Here is a 20,974-nt window from a genome sequence, read left to right on the forward strand (position 1 = left end):
GAAATCAGTGCCACCATGTCTGAATGGGAATTAGCAAATCAGCTATGAGGTGTAATTTTTTTTTTTTAAAAAGATTCGGTCCTATCTAATGACAGTTAATAATATCAGACTCTGTTGGAGGTAAGACCTGGTTAAAGGATGTGGTGTGTTTATTCAAAATAAAACTCGTCTGTTTCATGGAAATGGAGGATAGTAGTAAACAGCCGAGTTTTATTTTGAAGATGTATAAATTTTTACCCCTCCCAGTAGTTCTTTTAATGGACTTGAATTTTATTTGCAAGAGTATCTGAAATCTGTAAATGTTTACAGATGTTTATAATTATTCCTTGATAATTGGTAGTAAACGACATAGATTGCACACCACTTCAACATGCACTCTCATTGAGCATCTAGCCATTCACTGTAGCACAAGGCATCTGTTAGTTGTTCAACGAGTCAATTAGACCCAACTATTTTTGTTCTTAAGTACAAACTTTGTCTGTTTCATGGTACCTTGTTGGTAACATGATGGACTAATGAAACTGTATCTTGTAATTTATCCTATTATCTTTTTACTTTAGTCTAGGAAGCACCTGTAAATTGCTGAGGGTGAAACCGTTTGCAAGTTTAACCTGTTTTTAAACAAAAACCATGTTTAATAAAGCAGCCATGGGAATACACATCTTGGCATAGGGAAGGGAAAGACGAACAACCTCCTATCAATGTTGTATTTCTCAGTTTCTCCAACCTGTCACCCTTCTGTTTGTCTACCTTCACTTTACTGTAACATCCACTTAGTGTTATTCTTTTCATGTTGAACAAGTCAGGATGTGGCTTGATCTCTGCCTCACTCTGCCCTATTCCCCAGCTCCCTCGATGATGATGATGACTTTTTTTCAGGTATTTCATGGTGTTTGCAAAACAATGTGGAACCTTCCCACTTTATTGCTATACCTTCAATGAAACCAGGTCAAACATGATTTTCAGGGATACTATCTTTGAAATAAATCATATGCATTTCAGAATTAAATGAGTGCATTACTAAAAACGTTTTAACAAACTTTGGGGTAGGCACGGGTGTAGAATATGAAAACAAGGAAGTAATATTGAATTTTGCTAAATATTAATTAGGGTCCTTTGGAATGCTATTTGCAGTTCAGGGCATCCTGTTCTAGGAAAGATGCTAGAATACAGGCTGCAATGAAGATTCAGTTGTATGATGCTTGGGATGAAAGGTTATAATGATAAGGCTTCCAAAATTCTTACATACCAACCTATGTAATTAGCAAATCTGAAAGTTCAAAAACAACTAAATATATTCAGAGAACAGTGGGACACAAAGTTATACTTTAAGTTGTAGGTGTATCCAAAGTTTCACTAGTGGGGGAAGTAAAGGATCTGTTTTCATACTTGCAAACACATGTTGTTGAAAGCAAAAGATTTATTTTCTGTGGGGATGATTTTATTTGGAGTACATGCTTAAAAATGATTGATCAGTCCATGGTTGGCAATCTTGAAAAATCAGAAATTCTCAAAACCTAAAATTGTGTTCAGCTGCTTTGATTTATAGAAGAAACCAAACTGAGGTCGAAACACAACAAAGGCATTTGGTCTTCACTGATTTTCTTTCATAAACATATGTGCAAATTAAGCCCCAAAAAAAGTTTGGTGTGTATGAAGCTGATTTTTTCCTTACTGTAAGAGCTTGGGGATATAATTGAAGGTTTTAAAAATTATAATAGATTCTGAAATAAATAATGCAAAGTTTCCTTCAAATAAAAACCATGCTGGGGAAATTCAACAGGTCTGGCAGCATCTGTGGAGAGAGAAACAATTAACGTTTCAAATCCGATATGACTCTTCTTCAGAACTCTCATGTTTATCTTTTTTCAGGACAAACCCAGGTGTTGTCTTTATTCATTCATGGGATAAGGGTGTCACTGGCTAGTTGAGCATTTTATTGCCCATCCCCAGTTGCCCAGAAGGCAGTTAAGAATCAACCACATGTAGGCCAGACCAGGTAAGGATGGCTGTTTCCTTCCCTAAAGGACAATAGTGAATCAGATGGGTTTTTCCTGACAAGTGACGATGGTCATCATCAGACTCTTAATTCCACATTTTTATTGAATCCAAATTCCACTATCTGCCATGGTGGGATTTGAACCCAGGTCATCAGAACATTACCTGTGTCTCTGTGTTCAGTGATAATACCATTAAGCCATCGCCTTCCCAAATAAACATTCCTCAAAAAACACTCCCTCAATTTTTACCCAGCAGGTCAAAGGAAGTCTGAGGCAGCACGTCAAGGAAAATGTTTGAGAATCCCTGTCGTGGCAGCCACTGGAACATTGAAAAGGGATTTAAATAAATATTTTTGAAAGATAGATAAATAGCTGCACAAAAGAGATTTTCTACTGGCTATTTGGCTTGTGGAGCTAACAGGATCTCTGGGCTGTATTGTCAAATAGTTTTTTTGTTCCTGAGTTGTGATACTTTCAGTGAGCATAATACGAAATACAGAGACTATTTTGGCATGCAGAAAACCCCCTTTGAACTTCAATCTTGCATTCATGGCTATTAGCAAATTTTGGCAGAATTGTTTCTTTCATCTTATTTTTAAAGGATGAAAGTAATATTTAATCTGGAACAGGTGGAAGCAGCAATTACTGCATATGTTTGACATTTGTCCTAATTGCAAAGATGCAAATACAGTGTTTCTCTTGTTTGCAAATTGTGCTAGCCTGAGGAAAGAATGTTGAATTTCACTGCAAAATTTGAATTAGTGTCAACATTAGTTTGAAATTTAGGGAAGCTATTCCTAGGTCAATGCTCAGTGAAGATCAGAAAATAGGCAGGGTGGACTGCACTGCTATAAAGGAACTCATCTGACTCCTTGATACTTGCTACACAGTGAAGTTGATTGGCTTCTGTTTGTGGGGAGTGGCAGTGGAATGGCTGTCTAGTGGGTAGGAAGCACATAAATGTAGGCAACATGGAAATTCATCTAAATTTAATGGCAGGACCTCATTTGTCCATTGGCTTCTGGTTGAAAATTGGGAAAACAAATTGAGGGGCTTGTTGATAATTCTTCTCCTCTGCACACCACCTAGATCCAATTCAATGGTCAGATAAAATGCAGATATTCAATGTTGAGACTTGTATGGGAAAACAATCCACTTATAAAATGGGTCCAGAAGTTTTGAATATTTTGCATCTGCATGAGTCAGGATAGGCAAGGTGAAAATTGGAAAAAAAATCTGGTCAATGTTTATTAGGTATAATGGACTGCACCAGGGTGCTGGCATCTCAGCTAATCTCAATATTCTGCATAAATAGAATTCTTGAATTGTACGGTTACAGAGTGGTGCCAGATTTGATTTGATTTTTTGTTGTCGCATGTAACTAAGTACAGCAAAAAGCTTTGTTTTGCGAGTAGTACAGGCAGATCACATCATACAAGGAAATACAGATCATAGGCTCAGAGACAGTAGGAACTGCCGATGCTGGAGAATCTGAGATAACAAGATGCAGAGCTGGATGAACACATCAGGCCAGGCAGCACCGGAGGAGCAGGAAAGCTGACGTTTTGGGTCTGGACTCTTCTTCAGAAATGGGGGAGGGGAAAGGGGCTGAAATAAATAGAGAGAGGGGGAGGTGATGATAGAAGGTGGATAGAGGAGCAAATAGGTAGAGAGAAGACGGACAGGTCAAGGAGGCGGGGATGAAGCCAGTAAAGGTGAGTGTAGGTTGGGAGTTGAGGTGGGGGGTTGGTCAGTGAGGTGGGAGGAGCAGGTAGGTGGGAGAAAAGACAGACCGGTCAAGGAGGCCGAGGACGAGATGGGCTGTTCTTGGCCTGAGGTTGGGGATGGGGAGATTTTGAAGCTTGTGAAGTCCACATTGAGACCATTGGGCTGCAGGGTTCCCGAGCAAAATATGAGGTGCCGTTCCTGCAACCTTCGGGTGGCATTATTGTGGCACTGGAGGAGGCCCAGGATGGACATGTTGTCCAAGGAGTTGTGGGGGGGTGGGGAGTTGAAGTGGTTCGTGACTGGGAGGTGTTGTTGTTTGTCACGAACTGAGCGCGCAGGTGCTGCACGAAGCAGATCATAGGCTGTTTGGACAGAGTTATGGCTGCATAAAAGCAAGATTCCGCACTGTAAAATGAGCATGGAAGGCCATACACCTATCCTAGGGAGAAAGCATTATTTAGCCAACTAGCATTCTTTCACACGTGCCTGGTTTCACAACACCTGATGGGGAGAAACAGAGAATCATAGAATCCCTGCAGTGCAGGAAGAGGCCATTAAGCCCATCAAGTCTCCACCAACCTTCTTAAAACCCACACCGACCCACCCCATCCCCGCCACCCTGCATTGGATTTTTACCATGGCTAACACACCTAACATGCACATCCCTGGACACAATGGGCAATTTTTAGCATTGCCAATCCAGCTAACTTGCACAGTTCTGGAGAAGATTACGTTCTCACAGGCACACGCATGGAGACAGCAGTTTTGCAGGAGACCCAAGCAAGAAAGGGAAGAAAAATGCCTTTAATTATTTTTCTAAAGAAAGCGATCAAGGTGCATGTTCAATGATCTATATTGCCGAAAAAGACATAAAGGAAACATGAGCGGTGTTTACCACTAATGGGATGCTACTGTTAAGACAAATACATTCTTCCCATCACACAAATGGGTAATGTGGTATATGAACCAGTGTGTGGTTCACTAATGTCCTTTTATAGACCTGTTAGTCTGAAATCAACTGTGGAGAAAATCCTAGAATCCATTACAAAAGTTTTAATTGCAGAGCACTTGGAAAACAGTAACAGGATCAGACAGAGATAACAAGGTGTAGAGCTGGATGAGCACAGCAGGCCAAGCAGCATCAGAGGAGCAGGAAGGATCAGACAGAGTCAGCATGGAATTACAAAAGGGAAATCATCCCTGACAAATCTACTGCATCAGAACTTTTTGAGAATGCAGTTAGTAGAGCTGATCAGGAGGAACCAGTGGATGTTGTTTACTTGGATTCACAGCCTATATTAATGATTTAGATGAAGAAACAAAATGTAATATCTCCAAGTTTGCAACAACACAAAGCTGGGTGGTAGATTGAGCTTCGAGGGGGGTGCAGAGATGCTTCAGTGTAATTTGGATAAATTGAATGAGCAAATACATGGCAGATGAAGTGTAATATGGACAAGTATGAGGTGATCCACTCTGATAGCAAAAACAAGAAGGCAGATCATTGTTTGAAAGATGATAGATTGGGAAAAGAGAAGGTGCAACGAGACTTGGGTGTCCCTAGTACACCTAATGCTGAAAGTAAACATGGAGGTGCAGAATGTGGAGAAGAACGCAAATGGTATGTTAGCCTTTGAACAAAGAACAAAGAAAATTACAGCACAGGAACAGGCCCTTCGGCCCTCCAAGCCTGCACTGACATGCCGCCCATCACAACTAAAACCCCCTACCCTTCCAGGGACCGTATCCCTCTATTCCCATCCTATTCATGTATTTGTCAAGACGCCCTTTAAAAGTCACCATAGTATCTGCTTCCACTACCTCCCCCGGCAGCGAGTTCCAGGCACCCACCACCCTCTGTGTTTAAAAAAAAAAAAAAAAACACTTGCCTCGTACATCACCTTTAAACCTTTCCCCTCGCACCTTAAACCCATGGCCCCTGGTAACTGACTCTTCCACCCTGGGAAAAATCTTCTGATTGTCCAGTCTGTCCATGCCCTTTATAATCTTGTAGACCTCTATCAGGTCACCCCTCAACCTCCATCGTTCCAGTCAGAACAACCCAAGTTTCTCCAACCTCTCCTCATAGCTAATGCCCACCATACCAGGCAACATCCTGGTACATCTTTTCTGTACTCTCTCCAAAGCCACCACATCCTTCTGGTAGTGTAGTGACCAGAATTGAACACAATATTCCAAATGCGGCCTAACTAAGGTTCTATAAAGCTGCAACGTTACCTGCCAATTTTTAAACTCAGTGCCCCAGCCAAGGAAGGCAAGCATGCCATATGCCTTGTTGACCACCTTTTCCACCTGCATTGCCACATTCAGTGACCTGTGTACCTATACACCCAGATCCCTCTGTCTATCAGTACTCTTAAGGGCTCTGCCATTTACTGTATATTTTCCATCTGAATTAGACCTTCCAAAGTGCATTACCTCACATTTTTCTGGATTAAACTCCATCTGCCATCTCTCTGCCCAAGTCACCAACCGATCTATATCCTGCTGTATCCTTTGACGGTCCTCGTCGCCATCTGCAATTCCACCAACCTTTGTCATCGGCAAACTTACTAATCAGACCAATTACATTCTCCTCCTATATATATATTACAAACAGCAAAGGTCCCAACACCGTTCCCTGAGGAACGCCATGGTCACAGGCCTCCATTCAGAAACGCACCCTTCTGCTGCTACCCTCTGTCTTCTATGACCAAGCCAGTTTTTTTTATCCATCTTGCAAGCTCACCTCTGTCCCTGTGCGACTCTATCTTCTGTATCAGCCTGCATGAGGGACCTTGTCAAAGGCCTTATTGAAGTCCATATAGACAAGATCCAATGCCCTACCCTCATCGATCATCTTTGTCACTTTCTCAAAAAACACTCAACCAAGTTAGTGAGACACGACCTCCCCTTCTCAAAACCATGTTGCCTCTCACTAATAAGCCCATTGATTTCCAGGTGGGAGTAAATCCTGTCTCGAAGAATCCTCTCCAATAATTTCCCTACCACTGACGTAAGGCTCACTGACCTGTAATTAGCTGAATTATCTCTGCTATCCTTCTGAAACAAAGGAACAACACTGGCTATTTGCCAATCCTCTGGGACCTCCCCTGTACTCGGTGAGGATACAAAGATTTCCCTCAAGGTCCCAGCAATTTCCTCCCTTGTCTCTGTGTTCTGGGGTATATCCCATCAGGCCCTGGGGACTTGTCTACCTTTTAATGGTTTTTCAAGACTTCCAATACCACCCCCCTTTTGATCTCAACATGACCCAAGCTATTTACACTCTTCCCCAGACTCATCATCCACCAAGTCCTTCTCTATGGTGAATACTGACGCAAAATACTCATTTAATACCTTGCCCATTTCCTCTGGCTGCACATATAAATTCCCTTCCCTGTCCTTGAGTGGGCCAACCCTCTGCCTGGCTACCCTCTTGCTCATTATATATGTATAAAAATATATTTGTAGTGGGAGGATTCAAGTATGGAATCGGGGAAGTCTTGCTGCAATTGTACGGGGCTTGCTGAGACCATACCTGGAGTATTGTGTGCAGATTTGGCCTCTTTATCTGAGGAAGAGGTATGGAAGGAGCAGCAAAGGTTTACCAGTTTGATCCATGTGATGGCATTTGACATCAGACCTGACATATGAAGAGGCACTGGTTTGGTTAGGACTATATTCGTTAGGATTTAGAAGAATCTCAGAAACCTGTAAAATTCTAACAGGACTTGACGAGGTAAATGCAGGAAAGATGTTCCCAATGTCTGGGGAGTCCAGAACCAAGGATCACAGTTTAGGAATACAGGGTAGGCCATATGGGACAGAGGTGAGGAGAAATCTCTTCACCTGGCGAGTGGTGAGCCTGGAATTCTCTACTGCAGAAAACAGTTAAGGCCAAAACTTCAAATGTTTTGAGGTGAGGCGAGAGTGACCGCCCTTGACAGCAAGGTTGCATTCAGCCAAGTGTGGCATCAAGGAGCCCTAGCAAAGTTAGAATCAGTGGGTATCAGGGGCAAATTTTGCACTGGTTGGAGTCATACCTGGCACACAAGATGGTCGTGGTTGTTGGCGGTCAGTCATCTCAGCTCCAGGAGTTCCTCAGGGTAGTATTCTAGGCCCAACCATTGTCAGCTGCTTCATCAATGACCTTCCCAACACCATAAGGTCAAAAATGGGGATGTTCGCCAAGTACTGCGCAATGTTCAGAATCATTTGTGACTCCTCAGATACTGTAGCAGCCCGTGTTCAAATGCATCAAGATCTGGATAATATCCAGGCTTGGGCTGACAAGTGGCAAGTAACATTCATGCCATTCAAATGCCAGTCTATAACCATCACCAAAAAAAGTCAATCTAACTACCGCCCCTTGACATTCAATGGTGTTACCATCACTGAATCCCCCACTATCAACATCCTGGGGGTTTCTATTGACCAGAAACTCAACTGGACTCACTCACCACATAAACACCATGGCTACAAGAGCAGGTCAGAGGCTGGGAATACTTAAGCAAGTAACTCACCTCATGACTCCCCAAAGCCTGTCCACCATCTACGAGGCACAATTCAGAAGTGTGATGGAATACTCCCTACTTGCTTGGATGGGCACAGCTCCAACTACCTAAGAACAGCTCCTAAGAACTAAGTTCTTAGGACTTGGGATCAAAGGGTTTGGGAGAAAGCGAGAGAATAGAGTTGAGTTGGATGATTATACATGATCATGTTAAATGGTGGAGCAGGCTTTAAGAGCCAAATGATGTGCTCCTGCTCCTGTTTTATATTTCTATGTTTACATTGATCTGAGAGGGAAACATAACCTGAATTTTACTGCTCATCTGAAAGTCAGCCCTTTTGACATTGCGGAATTCCCTTAGTACTGTAGTGAAGTTTCAGGCCAGATTGTGTTCAAGTCTCTGGAGTGGATATGAACCTATAACTGCCAGACTCCAGAATAATGAGTAAATATGGCCTGTACCGGCCTGTAGAATTACCACTGACCAATGATAACACATACATTGCCGAATTGAATAAATTACCAATTATCAGTTTGATGTTGAGGTTGGTTGGCTCGCCGAGCTGGTTTGTTGTTCTGCAGACGTTTCGTTACCATGCTGGCTGACATCCTCAGTGCAGCCTCTGATGAAGCGTCAGTGTGTTTTCCCGCCTCGTTTTTAAACTCTGGGGTCCGTTGAGATGGATTGCCTCATTTCCAGGTTTCCTCCGTAGTGGAATGTATATGGGGTAGAGTTCAATGTGTTTATTAATAGCATGCTTCCAGGAATTCTCGTGCTTGTCTCTGCCTAGCCTGTCCCAGGATCTTGGTGTTGTCCCAGTCGAAGTGGTGGTTCTCCTTGTCCATGTGGATTGAGATGAGCGAGTATTGGTCGTGTCTTTTTGTAGCCAGTTGGTGTTCATGTACCCTTGTTGTTAGTTTCCTTCCTGTTTGTCCAATGTAGTGTTTCTCGCAGTCTCTGCAGGGGATCTTGTAGATGACATTGGTCCTGTCCATGGCGGGGAGTGGGTCTTTAGTTCGGGTGAGCAGTTGTCGTAGGGTTGATGTGGGTTTGTGTGCCACTCTGATGCCCAGCGGTCATAGGAGTCTTGTGGTGAGGTCTGACGTGTGATGAGTGTGTTGGGGTGTGTAGAATCTTTCTGATGCTGTTCCTGTAGGCATCTCCTGACCCAGTTCTTTGGATATCCATCATCCTTGAACACTTGGAAGAGGTATTCTTCTTCCTCTTGGCGTAGTTCCATGTTGCCCTTTTTTTGCCCTTTGCTGCACATTGCAGCAACATGGAACTACGCCAAGAGGAAGAAGAATACCTCTTCCGAGTGTTCAAGGATAATGGATATCCAAAGAACTGGGTCAGGAGATGCCTACGGGAACAGCATCAGAAAAATTCTACACGCCCCGACACACTCATCACACTACCCTACATCAGGAACATGTCAGAACTCACCACAAGACTCCTACGACCATTGGGCATCAGAGTGGCACACAAACCCACATCAACCCTACGACAACTGCTCACCCGAACTAAAGACTCATTCCCCACCGTGGACAGGACCAATGTCATCTACAAGATCCCCTGCAGAGACTGCGAGAAACACTACATGGGACAAACAGGAAGGAAACTAACAACAAGAGTACATGAACACCAACTGGCTACAAAAAGACACAACCAATACTCACTCATCTCAATCCACATGGACAAGGAGAACCACCACTTCGACTGGGACAACACCAAGATCCTGGGACAGGCTAGGCAGAGACAAGCACGAGAATTCCTAGAAGCATGGCACTCCACGAAGCATGCTATTAATAAACACATTGAACTCGACCCCATATACATTCCACTACGAAGGAAACCCGGAAGTGAGGCAATCCATCTCAATGGACCCCAGAGTTTAAAAACCAGGCGGGAAAACACACCGGTGCTTCATTAGAGGCTGCACTGAGGATGTTACCCAGCACGGTAATGAAACGTCTGCGGAACAACAAACCAGCTCAGCGAGCCAACCAACCTCAACACCCACAATTCGAGCTACAGATCTACTCCAAAACCTTAGATTTATCAGTTTGAATTTTTATTGAAAGTGCTTATGTCATGATAACAAAGAATTGTTATTAAGATGTATGATTTTCAAAGTGCTTGCTTTCCTTTGAATCGAGTGACTCCAGGAATATAAATCGTCATTGTACAATGAGTTTAGGGGGAGGTGATGGCCTAGTGGTATTATCACGAGAATATTAATGTAGAGAGGCAGGTAATGTTCTAGGTACCTGAATTAACCAGGGCAGAAGGTGGAATTTGAATTCAATAAGTATCTGGAATTAAGAGTCTAATGATTTCATGGACATCATTAGAGTCAGTTGTTGTAAAAACCCATCTGATTCACTGATTTCCTTTAGGGAAGAAAACTGCTGTCCTTACCTGGTTTGGCTCACATGTGACTCTAGACCCACAGCAATGCAGATGACTCTTCACTGCCTTCTGGGCAATAAATGCTGACCTTGCCAACATGCCTACATCCCTTGGGTGATGATTAAAAAATATTCTGTTTATCACCAACTTCAATGATTTGGGTCGTTTGAACTAAAATTAGTTAACTTCTGTAGAAAAAAGGTTAAGCTAATCTGAACTCTTGTCTTCTGCTTGCAGCTAATTGCTTGATCTCACTATGTTTTAACAATGGCTGATACTTCAACACACAAACATTGAGCTACAGACAAGGTTGTATGATACAACGTGGACTCTGCTTGAGGTAAGCTTATTTTAAATTACCAGTCTTTTGAATGATGTATACAGGTGAAGCAACTATACTTTTCTTTAATTAATGCTTTCAGAACACTGATACAAGCAAGCATATTAGAGCACCTAATAATGATTATTATTATGATCAAATAAAACTGTTCCCCACCTGTATAGGAGTGAATAAATGTTTTACCTGGTGTCACATTGAGTTCTATAGAACAGGAAAATCCTATGATGTTCCATGATCTGTGCTGAGTGAGTTGATATAAACTATGGCAATGATGGGAAAGTTACAGATTGCCTTGGAGTCACTAAGTTGCAGGAACACAAAAACCAACCAGTGCTGCTTCTGATTGCTATGGTGATTGTTGCTGGAAGTGTACATGAAGATGGGGTCAGACTCTATTGTGATGCTATCACTGATGCCAATGGCTACATAAAGGGGAAATTCAATGGAGAAAAAGAAATAAATCTTAAAATGGGCAACATTTGCTGCTCCAATAATTTCTTCTATACAGTAACTTCTGTGGTACCGAATGTCCCAAAAACTTGAGGCGGATGATCAAAATTGGGTTTAAGGGATGTGGTTTCTTCCTAAGTCTGACACCACACATGAATTCCATAATCCTAGATTCTGTATATAACACTTTCTCTTTGTTTCTCCTTGCCTCTGTTCTAGCTGTATTACATTTAGTCTTGTATTATGGCTTTACATTTTAACTGTGTTGTTCCATTCCTGCATTTTCTGCTGGTCTAATCGTTCTTACTGGATTGAAATAGTTCGCCTATCTCTCTTACCCTTCTCTCCTCATGCCTCTTAACATTGATAGATCATGTTTTTGGTTAGATATCAATAGAGCATGTTGCATGATGATTGCAGGTAAGGGACAGGAGAACTTTCAGACAGGAAACCTCTAGATGTTATGTAAATTAATAACAACCTAGAGACTGGAACATTTTTGTTTGTTTCACGCCTTGAGATTGCTGCTGTTCATATTCAAACCACTTCCCACAAGTTTCTCCTTGGGGAAACTAAAATTACCCATGAGATGCCTTCTACAAAATGGCTGACAGCCTTCAATTAGCCCATGTATGGCTGGGTTTCCACACCATTCCCCACGCACACTCTGGAGTTTTAACCATACGGCATCCAACTCTTGTACTTGATAGCTTCTTCATCTAGATGTCAGCTTGACTGACTGTCATGGTTTCTGGTTTTTGAGAAGGATACCAGTGCAAGCCACAGAAGGAGCTATGAGCAAAGTTCAGGTCTGGTTGAGAGAGGTCTAGAGAGGGCTTTGAACCCTCAGACATGAGGTTGAGAACTCCCATTCCACTTTCTAATGGGTAGGAGAAACTTCGAGAGATGGGGAACACTCCTGCACTCCTGTCATGCAAACAATGATGTCAAGGCATGTACAACATCCCAACAAAGTTTCCCCAGCTGCCAGGTTTTCTGAGGCCTGTGAAAACCAACTGTAAAAAATGTATTGCCATTTTAAATTGGAATTGCCATCTTCGTTAAAACATTTAAATTGTGAATTGCTAACTGGTCCTCTGGGAGTAGGTTAGCTACTTGGCCCTTGACCCCTTCAATAAATCTGGAATTGGGCAGGGTGTTGGTGGGTGGTTTTCTGATATATCAAGCTTTAACATCTAACTCAACCCCAATTTGCCCTTTTTGGGGGTTGAATTTCAGCCCATGAAAGTTTTCGAATTACAAATTAACCATCACCTTACACATTCTGGTCCAAGTTAAGATTGGCAGTATAACTTTTGGTATGGCTGTTCCACTGGTGGTGGTGTTGACTTTTTTACACACCTTTAGGAACTCCGTGTTAAACTGTTTGCTAGGGTTATTTGCCATTGAATTGACATGGACATCTTAAAGATTTTTAACCTTTTTGAGGATCAAGCATTGTCCAGTTAATAATACAAGAAGTAAGAGCAGAAAGTTGCTAGTTGACTCTTTGACAGGCTCTATAATTCATTTTTGTCAGGTTTCTTTTTCCTTTCATGTTATCCGATGATCCAAATATCATTTGAGTCCCTAGTAACTAAAAATCTCGATCCTAAAGTATGCTAAATGACGACTGAATATTCACAATTCTTTTGGATCACAAATTCTAAAGAATTACTACTTTTGAGCAGAAAAGGTTCCCTCATTAAAGTCCAAAAAGGTTGAATCCTTATCTAAAATTCCCTATTTTCTATATAATTTGCTGTCTGATTATTATATTTGCTTGTGCTACTGTTGATGCCTAATCTGCCTTTCTTTTTATTAATTCGAGGATTAATAGTGCTCAGATCTTTCTTTATTATCTTATTCACAATAGTAGTTGCTACTCAACATTCAATCCTGTGCATTCTTCTCAAGATTATTCCCTGTACGTTAGCCAACTTCTTTCAGATTACACACCTTTAGTGTTTGAATGCTCCTATAGTGTAGTGGCTGAACAAATTTGTCTGATCTCTTCCACGCTGTTTTAAGACCTTACATTCCTGTGATCATAGGAGAAAGAAGAAGCAGTGGTTAAAGAAATTTTTAAAAAGCTGTTGTTTTCACTTTTTTTGGAACCAACGCCAAGGAAAATGTGGCTGTTAAAAATTTGAGATTGTTGCAAATTATGTTTTTGGAGTCCTTCTGATTTAAATCAACACATGAAGTTTTGATTAATTGTAGAAAGAGAATAGACATGCATCTAGAAAATAATTAACCTCTTTAGTAAAGTACAACTGTTCAAATCCATATTTAAAAAATTGAATGATTTTAAATAATTGCAATTAGGACTAGCTGTGGAAAGTCACCTAATGTCATGTATTTAATAACATTTTTGGTCATCTGCCCATTGCAAGACTGCAATATTTTGTCAGCTACATTTCATTGTTTCTAAAGTCGCTGTGAATATTTAAAATAAAAACATTTTTTTTTCCAAGGCTGTATAGTTTGGAGTTACTGGAAAATAGTAGCCTCTTGAGAATTCTTTGACAGCATTGGCAGGCCAAGGCTGGAATCTTTAACTAGCTTTGCTATGCTGCCAAACTTTGAAAAGGCTCATTGGAAACATGCACACTTCTGAGCCGTGAGTTTCTTTTACAACTAGAAGTGCATAAAGTTTGGCTGTTTTAACTACTTTCAACGAGGGAGGTGTTAAGCAATTTTACAATCTTATGGTTATAAATGTTTATGTTGAGTAGATAAATATTCTTTATTGGACGATCATCCTCCTCAATGGCTGTAACTTTTATTTATTACTTTGCAAATGCTGCAAGTTATCAAACTTTTCACTTAAACTATGGTATATCAAATTGACAAGCTTACTAGATGTATGCCTTTGCCAGGTTAGTAATGACATGTTGGTTGTTAGGATGTAAGAAAAACAAACTACTTCTTCACCTTTAAATTTAATATTACAAAAAATCCAGCTTTAATTTTTTATGATAGTTATATGCTTGTTTTGTGGATGCCCCAAATATCTCAGCTCTGTGCAAATGCTACCTTTTGAACTATTCTGAGAATCAAGTGAATGAGAATAACAGGTGGTGACCAAAATCTACATTTAAGATTTTGGAGTAGATTTGTAGCTTGAGTTGTGGATGTTGAGGTTGGTTGGCTCGCTGAGCTGGTTTCTTGTTTTGCAGACGTTTCGTTACCATGCTTGGTAACATCCTCAGTGCAGCCTCCGATGAAGCGTCGGTGTGTTTTCCCGCCTGGTTTTTAAACTCTGGGGTCCGTTGAGATGGATTGCCTCACTTCTGGTTTTTCTTTGTAGTAGAACGTATATGGGGTCAAGTTCAATGTGTTTATTAACAGCATGCTTTGTGGAATGTCATGCTTCTCGGAATTCTCGTGCCTGTCTCTACCTAGCCTGTCCCAGGATCTTGGTGTTGTCCCAGTCGAAGTTGTCGTTCTCCTTGTCCATGTGGATTGAGATGAGTGAGTATTGGTCGTGTCTTTTTGTAGCCAGTTGGTGTTCATGTACTCTTGTTGTTAGTTTCCTTCCTGTTTGTCCGATGTAGTGTTTCTCGCGGTCTCTGCAGGGGATCTTGTAGATGACATTGGTCCTGTCCATGGCGGAGAGTGGGTCTTTAGTTCGGGTGAGCAGTTGTCGTAGGGTTGATGTGGGTTTGTGTGCCACTCTGATGCCCAGCGGTCGTAGGAGTCTTATGGTGAGTTCTGACGTGTTCCTGATGTAGGGTAGTGTGATGAGTGTGTCGGGGTGTGTAGTATCTTTCTGATGTTCGTGTAGGTATCTTCTGACACAGTTCTTTCGATATCCATTATCCTTGAAAACGTGGATGAGGTATTCTTCCTCTTGGCGTAGTTCCATGTTGCTGCAGTGTGTTGTTGCCCTTTTAAATAGTGCTCGCACGCAGCTTCGTTTGTGTGTGCTGGGATGGTTACTGTTGAAGTTCAGTACCTGGTCTGTGTGTGTAGCTTTTCGGTGTACTTTCGTTTGCAGTTCCCCATTTGTCTTGCGCTCTACCATGACGTCCAGCGATGGGAGCTGTTTGTTCTTCTCTCTGGTGAATTTTATTCCGGTGAGTGTGTTGTTTATAAGTTTGTGTGTCTCCTCTAATTTGGTCCGTTTAATGATGACAAAGGTGTCGTCTACGTAGCGTATCCAGAGTTTTGGTTGGATTTGCGGAAGGGCAGTCCTTTCTAGTCTTTGCATCACTGCTTCTGCTAGGAGTCCGGAGATGGGTGATCCCATGGGTGTCCCATTGATTTGCTCGTATGTTTGGCCATTGAAAGTGAAGTGGGTGGTGAGGCATAGGTCACAGTGTGAAGTACAAGCCACCCATCAACAACCCACAAGCCTGGAAAACAGCAGAACAAAGCGGCCGCAAGATGGTAAGGGTAATGATAAACGACGCATACAACCGGCTCCACAAATACAACAGAGAAATTACGTGCCAAAAACCGTTACTCCTGGAAGCTACCAATCAAGACTGGATAACTGATATGGAACGAGCCATTAACATCAGCCGACAGACTACAAGAACCAAAAAAAGACAGACCCTGCAAGACAAGCTAGCCACACTTACCCACAAAAACGACATCAACAGAACAGACACATGGATAAGAAACCTCTCCGACAGGAAACTGACAGACACGGAAAATGCCGTTCTCACCTGAGGACTGAACCACAACTACAGGGACGCTAACAAAACAGAATTCCTAGCCACACTGGAAGCTGCACTCAAGACCAACAATATCAATGACGAAACACAACAAACTATAAGACCGACAGTAATCCTGACACTAACCAGAAGGAGCGAACTCAACAGCCTCAACACACAGGAAAGACCAGCCCTGGACGGATTAAAGAAGGACAAGAACATTACGATACTACCTGCAGACAGAGGGCGCATGACAGTGATACTGAATAAAAGGGACTACATCTCCAAAGAACAAGCACTGCTCGCCGATGAGAACACATACTGGCCAGTATAAACTGACCCGACACCGCAACTAGGCCAAAATCCTCTACATGCTACAAAGACTTAAACAAACAGGACAGATCAACAAAACAGACTTCTTAAGAATGAAACCCGAAGGAACCAACACACCCCAATTCTACGGCCTCCCTAAAGTGCACAAGTCTGAAGTCCCCCTCAGACCCATAGTCTCCCCACCAGGCACTCCATCTCACAGATTAGCCAAAGAACTACAAAGGAGACTCAGGCACCTAGTCAGCAAGTCACCCCACTCTATCCACTCAGCCCAAGAATTCCTCAACTCCATCAAAAACTTAAAGATAGAGGACGAAGAGACCATGATATCGTTTGATGTCACTGCCCTATTCACATCAGTAGACATACCACTAGCAAGAGAAACAATAGCAACACTACTGGAACAAGAGCACGACCCCAGTTAAACTATCTCCTTGGACAACATGCTCAAACTATTGGACCTATGCTTCACCACCCACTTCACTTTCAACGGCCAAACATACGAGCAAATCAACAGGAAACCCATGGGATCACCTATCTCCAGACTCATAGCAGAAGCAGTGATGCAAAAACTAGAAAGGACTGCCCTTCCGCAAATCCAACCAAAACCCTGGATTCGCTACGTAGACGACACCTTTGTCATCATTAAACGGACCAAATTAGAGGAGACGCACAAACTTATAAACAACACCCTCACCAGAATAAGATTCACCAGAGAGGAGGAGAAGAACAAACAGCTCCCATTCCTGGACGTCATGGTAGAGCGCAAGACAAATGGGGAACTGCAAACGAAAGTACACCGAAAAGCTACACACACAGACCAGGTACTGAACTTCAACAGTAACCATCCCAGCACACACAAATGAAGCTGCGTGCGAGCACTGTTTAAAAGGGCAACAACACTGCAGCAACATGGAAGTACACCAAGAGGAAGAAGAATACCTCATCCACGTTTTCAAGGATAATGGATATTGAAAGAACTGTGTCAGAAGATACCTAAACAAACATCAGAAAGATACTACACACCCCGACACTCATCACACTACCCTACATCAGGAACACTTCAGATCTCACCACAAGACTCCTACGACCGCTGGGCATCAGAGTGGCACACAAACCCACGTCAACCCTACGACAACTGCTCACCCGAACTAAAGACCCACTCCCCACCACGGACAGGACCAATGTCATCTACAAGATCCCCTGCAGAGACTGCGAGAAACACTACATCGGACAAACAGGAAGGAAACTAACAACAAGAGTACATGAACACCAACTGGCTACAAAAAGACACGACCAATACTCACTCATCTCAATCCACGTGGACAAGGAGAACCACCACGTCGACTGGGACAACACCAAGATCCTGAGACAGGCACGAGAATTCCTAGATGCATGGCACTCCACAAAGCATGCTATTAATAAACACATTGAACTCGACCCCATATACGTTCTACTACGAAGGAAAACCAGAAGTGAGGCAATCCATCTCAACGGACTAGAGTTTAAAAACCAGGCGGGAAAACACACCGCTTCACCGGAGGCTGCACTGAGGATGTTACCCAGCATGTGAACGAAACGTCTGCAAAACAACAAACCAGCTCAGCGAGCCAACCAACCTCAAAGTCTACATTTTTTTCACTTCTTTTGACATGGACATGAAACTTTCCTTTTAAGTTTACCCATGGAGCTGTTTGAGATATATATTGTGAGAAATTGCAAGTGTTTACTGTGTGCTTGTTGCTTCATGGTGAATTCGACAAATGATTTTGACCGATTACTGTTCTGCTTTCTAAGTGTACAAAAATATTTGACTGCTATCATCACCGGCTGCATAACTATAAATTATTCCTTTTTGCTTTTAAGTATTTATTTACTTACCCTCAAAAACTGTTCAGTGCAGGTGATAAAATAACCACATAAAATGAATTCAGAAAATAAATGCTAAGTCTGTCCATAAAGTCGCATTTTGTAAATGCATTAACAATACTTTTCCTGTGTATTTAATGCCCCTGTTTTTGAATTGAGGGCTGAATTTTCCAATCTGCAGTAGTTTGTGCAGCTGGAGCTAACCTGCTTAAACAGGCTTGTACGCTAAGTAATGTCTTCCAATAGGTACATCTGCCGTTCCTGACTGTGGTTACAGCTCCTAGTGCAGCTAAAGAGTGCTGCCTGTGACCATGTCTAATACTGAATTTGGGTGCTGGACTTTCCCGTAAGATGTTGTAACACTGAATTGGGGGTGCACTTGGCTAGTGTTTCTCTCATTAGCAAAAACAATTCTAATTCTAGTACTTTGAAGACACACTCTACAAATTTTTTGATTGAAAATATATTTTTTGGTTCTAGGTACAGTTGGATTACTGATTGGATATCTGATCCAAGGGGAAAACGTGTTGAAAATAGCATATATTAGTTATTAAATTGGTAAGTGTCTAATTCTGGATTTCTAGTTTATTGACATTAACTTGCAGCGCATGCTCTCTAAACTGCTGTGCACTATTTCCACCCCCTTTCCCTTCCCTCTTTCCCTTCCCTCTTTCCAACCCGTATTTCCGCCTCCTGCCTTGGAAAGGGATCATACTTAAAAAAAATAACATCAAATCTCTGTTCAGGCATTAGATTGCTTTTCAGCAAAGCTGCTATAAAATCAACATGTACAAAACAAAGATTATTCACATCAGGAAATTGAGATTCTTTTGGTTCTGGGACAATTTGCCCAAACAGGAATAATGTCTTGTTTCCCTTCACTGATTCCTATTTAAATATCCATAAAGACTACTTTGCTAGTCAGTAACTGTCAACATTTAGCTTTACTGAAATAAATTGCTGCTATAAATCACAGGCTTTGGATTCCACCCATTTTTTTATCATCAAGTAAGATCCTGGAGTGTTCCAAAATCACTAATGGTGCTTTAGTGCTTGTTCTAGGATAGCGTGGAAAATCATCCTGAATTATTAACCATTCAAATAACATCAACAAGGCAAATATTAATATAGCTATATTCATGGAATTCAGCGCTCCTCCTACCCTGAAATAATGTCTAATCATTTTGACATTTGAATTTTCCTATTGTAATTCAGTGTTGCATGGTCTAACCTTGTTTTCCCATACATATGATCAATGTTTGTTTCCATGCAGTGTGGAATTATTTCATTTCTCTGCACTAAAAAAGTACGCAAGTTCAGCTAATCTTTCTGTTGAATCGTAACATCCACCATGCACTGTACCAATCACAACTCTTCACTTTTCAATATCTGTTAACTCTGAAGCCTGACTCCTTTTTCTAAAAAAAAAATCAATTTCTGAAACAAATATTCAGATTAACAGGATTACTTAAGTCCTTTTAATGGTACAAGTCCCAGAAATTGCTGAATTTTACAGGGCCAATGATTTTGCCTGTCAGCAACAAAGTGGAAGCTCCTCAATTGTGTTTCAACTATGTACACATTTACCAAGCCTGCAGGCTCTTCAAATTAAGATAATCATCATGTTGCAGTTCCATCAAAGGGAACTATTTCCTATCTCATTGACAATATTTCAAAGATGTAAACATGTTCAACATGTGTGACACAAGGAAAGGAATTTAGACTGCTTCAACAGGAAAAGCATAAACAATGCATCAATAGCAGCAAGTAGAATGACTGAATAAAGAAATTGTGTTGCTTTTGTTACTGCAAAGAAAATTTATCTTTTTGCTCAATTATCTAATGAGTTGCTTTGCACTTTCACGTGCTGCCCATTATCATAAAATAAAAAGTCGGAGATCAAATAAGATATGCCACCAACTCAGCTGCTTCAATCGTTTTCACTTGTGTTAGTTGCAGATAAATTATTTTTAACCTGACCTACTTGTTCCTGAAATGCTGTTGAAAAGTAGCTGTCTTGAAAATAAACATTTTTTTAGGAAAGACGATTAAAATTGAAAAGATTTTTGGGTTTTTTTCCCTGAAATGTTGTATCCTAAATGTTAGATTTTTGCCCTCAAATGGGCTAAATATACGTTAGATTTTTACAGGATCGTTATGTCCAAACTCTACTGAAGAAGTTTGAAACCAAGGTAATAATGAGACCTTGTTTTAATACATTTGAATAATATTAAACAACCTACTATATACAGTATACATGGCTACAGACAGGTACTCATGGGAGGACTCGTCAAGAGGAGGAGGAGAGTGCAATGGAACAGAGTCAGAGATATACAGCAAGGAAACAGACCCTTCGATCCACCTTGTCCATTCTGACCAGATATCCTAAATAAAATCTAGTCCCATTTGCCAGCATTTGGTCTATTATTTCTCTCAACCCTTCATATTCATGTACACTTCCAGTTGCCTTCTAACAGTTGTGATTGTATCAGCCTCCACCACTTCCATACATGCATCACCTTCTGCGTGGAACAGTTGCCCCTTAGGTCCCTTTTAAATCTTTACCCTCTCACCTTAAACCTATGCTGTCAAGTTTTGGACTCCCCACACCCTGGTAAAAAGACCCTGTCTATTTATCCTATCCATGCCCCTCTCAATCTT

At 41.5% G+C, this 20,974-nt stretch overlaps 1 protein-coding gene across 4 annotated transcripts in view; it reads left to right on the plus strand.

Annotated features, from left to right (window-relative positions):
- mrtfba (myocardin related transcription factor Ba) overlaps nt 1-20,974 on the plus strand; it is a 242,285-nt gene that overhangs the window by 78,383 nt on the left and 142,928 nt on the right. For all 4 annotated transcript variants that reach the window (XM_048609802.1, XM_048609801.1, XM_048609803.1 and 1 more), the window contains 2 exons: nt 10,895-10,997; nt 18,794-18,871. The gene's annotated coding sequence lies outside the window, so the exon portion shown is untranslated. The remainder of the gene's footprint in view (nt 1-10,894; nt 10,998-18,793; nt 18,872-20,974) is intronic.

Source organism: Rhincodon typus, chromosome 21 (genome assembly GCF_021869965.1).
Source record: "Rhincodon typus isolate 14 chromosome 21, sRhiTyp1.1, whole genome shotgun sequence".
NCBI classification, from domain to species: Eukaryota; Metazoa; Chordata; class Chondrichthyes; order Orectolobiformes; family Rhincodontidae; genus Rhincodon; species Rhincodon typus.